The sequence below is a fragment of the Herpailurus yagouaroundi genome, unplaced genomic scaffold, assembly GCF_014898765.1.
Source record: "Herpailurus yagouaroundi ecotype Mexico unplaced genomic scaffold, PumYag 203, whole genome shotgun sequence".
NCBI lineage: Eukaryota > Metazoa > Chordata > Mammalia > Carnivora > Felidae > Herpailurus > Herpailurus yagouaroundi.
Window position 1 is genome coordinate 16,656,114 of NW_024412434.1, and position 6,000 is coordinate 16,662,113.

Genomic DNA, 6,000 nt, shown 5'->3' on the forward strand with positions numbered 1-6,000 from the left:
CTTTTGAAATAATCATTTGAAAACAAAAGACTTGACCTACTACATCAGACTGGTCTGCTCAGTCTAGATTTCTTTCTGACTGATTCCAAGTGACTTCATGTGACACGATACTCTGCAGTGAATACATGTTTCAAACACCCTAAGCTTCCTTTGGTAACATATTATATATAGTTAATTCCCACTATTCACTATAGTTATGTTGTGTAAAGTCATTGTGAACATTGAATTAATGAAGACTGAACCATTGCTTCTAAGCAAACCTCAGGATATGGGTCCTATGAGTCTCAACCAATCAACAGATAATCTTGTTCTACGTGTATTTCTGTTTAAAGCCCCCCCCCCCGTTTTTTGTTGGGGGGAGGCTTTAAACAATACATATATTGTTACACATATTGTTGAATCATTAACATTGAACTCACAGCCAATAGCACTAGAATTCATGCCTGAAGGAAGCTTATCTAACATGTGTATTTTCTCTGTAAAACACATTATGCTTCTTTGCACTTAGGTACACTGGCCAGCACTAGGGCACTATCCTTGGAGATCACTGTAATGACAAAATCACCAATGAAAAGCATGAACATGTGGAATCTCCATACTGTTTTCCACAGCTTCTGTATCACTGTGCATTTCCACCAGCAGTGTACAAGGGGTTTAATTTTTACACATCCTTGCCAACATTTGTTGTCTTTTGTAATTTTTTTGATAATAGCTGCGCTAACAGGTGTGGTTTTGATTAGCAGTTCCCTGATGATTAGTGACACAGAGCAAAAAACATGGGACTAAACAGACCATGAAAAGGACACTTGTTTACAGTATGAAGGCTGAGACAAGAAGGTGTAGGCATCACTTTGTTCAACGTCATTTGGGAATACAAGCTCCAGGTGACTCAAAGTTTTTGCGAATCTGCACATACCCACGCCTGCAAAAGCATGGTAAGTATTAATTAATCGGGGGATTACAAATAAATTTTAGCATGCAGGTAAGTTTGAAAATATGGTGTCTATGAATACTGAAGATTGACTATATCTCCTATCCATGACTTTTTTTAATCCTTCTTTAATTTTTATAATGTCCTTGTTTTACTAGCCACTAGGTAAACCAATATTTTATTTATTCGGAATTTATCGCTCTTAAAGCTTTTATAGCCATCTTTTCGTTACTCCCCTTTGCTATTTTTTAAAGATTTGAGCAAGGTATGTTTTGTTTTTCACTGTTTTATATTCCAACTCCATTTTGACGGAACTAGCACAATGTACACGTTCATGTGCGCTAATACGTGACATGCTGCCTTACTTTAGCTTTTTAGATGCTATGCTGCCCTGTTTCTGTGTTAATAGTTCAGTTCACGCCATAAATTAGACATCAGTTGAGATTTTTAGGCTTCTCTAAAGTGGCAGCTTCTGAGGACTTGAGGCCCACACGAGATTTACATGATACTGGTCTCTTTCTTCTAAATCCACACTGAAGACACAATCAACAGGTACCTCAAACCAGAAATACGAGGCCAAGAAAGAACTCTGAAGTACTTCGACCCCCTCTATCATAAAGAGAATACTTTTTCTTAACTGTATAGTTTAAGACTATGGAGAGCCACCAAACTCCCAGCACCTTTAAAACTGGGTCCCCAAATCCATTTCAATTCCTGCTATAACTCTTTTCCACTTGCCTGTGCTAATTAGCTGTATTTTTAAAAACAGGAGAAAATATTTCATATCTTAACTTTTAGTAGAAAAAAAATGTCAAATATTCTACACCTTTCCCTTTTACCAAAGTATTTACTTGTAAAGGATTAAAATAGTTACTTTGTGTCCAATCTAGATTGTACTTTGAAATATTAGCCTGAAGATATGTGAAGAAAGAATCCTTTTGTTGAAATGGTGCTCAGAGACTTTCTTGAATTTTCTTCATAGCTCCTGTTTCTTAATAGCTTTCTCTTATCCTTTCTCCCCGCCTGCCAACACATGATACTTTTTTGCCCGGTGTCATCTCACTTGCCACTCAGTGCAACTAAATTTCTATCCCAGAGGAGCTGCGGCAGATCAAAGTTCAAATTTATGTTGCTTTATCTTTGTTCCTTGTGTCTGAACCTTGGCCTAATAATCCACAGCATTCATTCTAACCACAGGGAAGATCAAGATGCGGATAAGGGTTGAGTTGGTGCTGTAAAAGATAAAAGAATCAAAACCAACATCGATAGTGACTTTTGTTTGAAAGTTAGCAGTCCATAGGTGGTTCTTATCTAAGCTACAGTTGACCAGTTATTAAACTTAGATATTTTGTGGTCTGTTTTGTTTTGTTTTTTTACCTATTTCAATGTTTGAGGAAACTAACTGTTCTCTGGATTTGCCGTTGAAAGCTCAATCTTGGGAATGGAAACTATTATTTTAGATGTCAACAGCATAGGTAAGGAAGTCACATAAATTGAAATAAGAATGTAGGCTGCTCTATATTATCTGTTACATAAAGAACCTCAAAGTTGAAGGCAGAGTATCCTAAGGACAGAAAATCCAAAGAGGTCATCCTACTCATTTTCAACCCTCATGACATCTGTCCCTTTACCACTGGAGGCAGATATCAGGACGGGCACACTCTGACTCATAAGAGCTCAGAGGTGTGCATCTCTTCCCAAACTCACTGTCAATAAGTTTGCAGTAGCTTGAAATTGGCCATGGTGGAGAATTTACAACTCAAAAATCAGAAATGATATGAATCAGGCTTCTTTCTTGAAAAGACACTTACTAAATATTTACCAGCCCACCACTGTTACAGCTTATTCTAGCATTTGTAAAAGGAGAAAATGTCTATTTCCCACATCAGCTGGCTTCAGAAAGGAGTAAGACCACAGCTCAGTAGATTGATTCATTAGGTGTTAAGCCTTCTGGCTTTTCCCTTCAACCTACACAATGTGAAAGTCACAAATTGCCCCACAGGCTACTGAGTGGTTGTGTGATCATCTGTGATAAAAGGTTACTAGACAAACACTGCTCCAGATGTCAGAACTGGACACCCAGGCTCCTTTCACACAGTCCAAGATGGCAACCTCCACAGCCCAAGCAGAGCAGGATAAAGGAAGGAACAAAGAAGAGAAGGTGAATGGCAAGGACTTGCGACCTCCTGAAACGGGTTCAAAATGATTATAACCTATTACCCAGAACTTGGCCATACCAAATTGCAGAGGAAGTAGAAAAACAATTTTACCAAGTATTTATTTATATGTACTAATATGACATGTTTTTCTTCCCTTCATATATTAATGTAGAAAACTATATTGACAGATTCTCTAGTGTTAAAGTTAAATCACTCTTGAATTTCCGGGATTGCTCTGTCAATTTAAATTTTACCACAAAAAGATGTTGGTTTATTCCTGTTTTTTTCTTCTTGACAAATTTTTGCAATCTGTATTTTTTCTTTTTTTTTTTAACGTTTTTATTTATTTTTGAGACAGAGAGAGACAGAACATGAACGGGGGAGAGGGTCAGAGAGAGGGAGACACAGAATGCGAAACAGGCTCCAGGCTCTGAGCTGTCAGCACAGAGCCCGATGCGGGGCTCGAACTCACGGACCTCGAGATCATGACCTGAGCCGAAGTCAGATGCTTAACCGACTGAGCCACCCAGGCGCCCAATCTGTATTTTTCTAGAATATTGTACATTTCATCTGTGTTAAAATTTGTGAGAAAAAAAGGTATTCAGAGTGTTTTCTTACGCCTTTTGAAGTTTTCAAAGTGTCTGTATTTATGAGTCCTTTTTCATTTCTAAAACTATTTAACCGTGACAGTTTCATTTTCTCAGTAACATCTGATGGCATTTCCTCTGTTTTAACTAACGTAAATTATTTTATTGCTTTATAACCACACTGTGGTTTCTCTCATTTCCTACTGGATTCTGGTCCCTTCATAACCTCCCAACCAGACTGCATACCACTTAAGTTAGTAAACAATCCCATTTTAATATTTAATGAGCGATTACCTATTTGTATTTGTCAAATTTATTTTTTAACTTATTAATTTTTAACTTATAATTTAATCTCAAAATTAGTAATCACTATATTGATTATTATTGGTGAGGTAATTCTTATTGCTGTTTGTCACAGCCAATGGTTAGATAGAATTACTCCTATACTTACCAGTTCTTTTTACACAAGATTGCTTCTTAAATCCCACTTCCTATTTCTGGGATCAAGGTCCTTCTTATCGAAGTACAACCCATAGTAGCCCATTTGGAAATTATCTGAAATTTAAAAAAAAAAAAAAAACCTTCTCAGGCTCGCTTCAGTTATTCCTTTTTTACTTCACCCTTAAATGTTACGTTAGCTGAGCTTTGACTTTTAGGTTCCAGCTTCCAAAGACACTGTTCCTTCTAAAAATACTCTAAAGATAAATGTCTGTTATCAGTATAACTGTTATTCTTTTTAAATAATTATCTTTTTTCTCTGGTTGCTTTAAGTTCTTTGTCCTGTGTTTAATATTCTGAGGTTTCATTGCAGTGTATCTACGCAGGATCTGTTCTATTTATCCTATGTCTTAACCAGGGAGTGTGTGGAGTTCAGATTCTTGTCTTTTGTTTATTTAAGAAAATTTCCACCCATTATGTCTTTGAGGACTGCCTCTCCCCTAATTCTCTGTTTTCTCTCTGTAGACTTCTAATTGATTACATTTGGTGATCTATACATTCCATTCATATTTTTTAGTCTGCCATACTTTCCATTTCTTTACCTTTCTGGAGTCTATTCTGAGCCCCTCAGCTACATCTCCTGGTTTACTAAATCTCTTTAGAGCATTGTCTAATATTCTCTATAACCATCAGTCATTGCTAATTTCAATGACTATATTTTTTATTTCTAGAAGTTCTGGTTGGTATTTATAACAGTACTGTCTATTCTTTCTTCATAATCTTCATTATAGTTTCAATTTCTTATTGCTGGAAAAATTTCAAACTGATGTTGTATACTCTTAGATTTTTATTTCTAATTTTGAGAGTGTCAATTCTCCCATTACTACATCTGTTGACTTTACCTTCCAATCGTTCCCTTCCTTGTGAGGGTTATAATTTTTTAATTGTGCAATTGCCTTTAATGCAGATTGCTCACTTTGAGAGTCCAGTGTGCCTAGTTCATGGATATGTCCACATGTAGACTGCTTTCCCCTTCTTTTTCTGGAGAATCTGTTATTTCCCCTCTACTGGATTAATGTTTAAGGCTGAGTTTGGGTTTTCCACAGCAAGCATGTTGTGTAAAATCAAACCTCACTTCCATATCTTGGTATTTGCTCTCAGGGAAATTCTGTAATTTTTTCACTGACAGTTTGAGATATCACTGCTTCTGCATGTTCCATAGTTTTTCTACCCTGCTTAATTGACTGGGAAGCTCTTCTAGGATCTCAACTACAAAACACTGGTTGCAACTTTCCACTTAGTGCAGGACCAAGACCATAAACCCTGTTCCCATGTTCTGGTTAAAATTACAGCCTCCTCCAAAGGCTTATATCCTTGTCTAATGCCCTATGGATTGCTTTAACATCCACTATAATTCACAACTATTCTTTTCATCTTTATCTTTTAAATTTGGAAATGTCTCCTACCTTTCTTCTTTTCCCATAAGCATAGTAATATTTAAAAATTCTTTTATTGGGGCACCTGGGTGGCTCAATTGGTTGAGCATCCAACTTTTGATTTTGAGTCAGGTCATGATTCCAGGGTCATGACATCAAGCCCCTTGTTGGCTCCGCACTGGGCATGGAGCCTGCTTAAGATTCTCTCTCTCTCCCTCTGCCTGTCTCCCCTGCTTGCTCTCTTTCTCCAAAATAAAATTTTAAAACATAGTTTTATTATATTGTATTATATCCAGAATTTCTCTGCATTTGTACTAGTAGCCTAGGTATGCATCAGCTTAGACCATCTTTTTTTTTTTTTAATTTTATTTATTTTTATTTTTATTTTTATTTTTTTTATTTATATATGAAATTTATTGTCAAATTGGTTTCCATACAACACCCAGTGC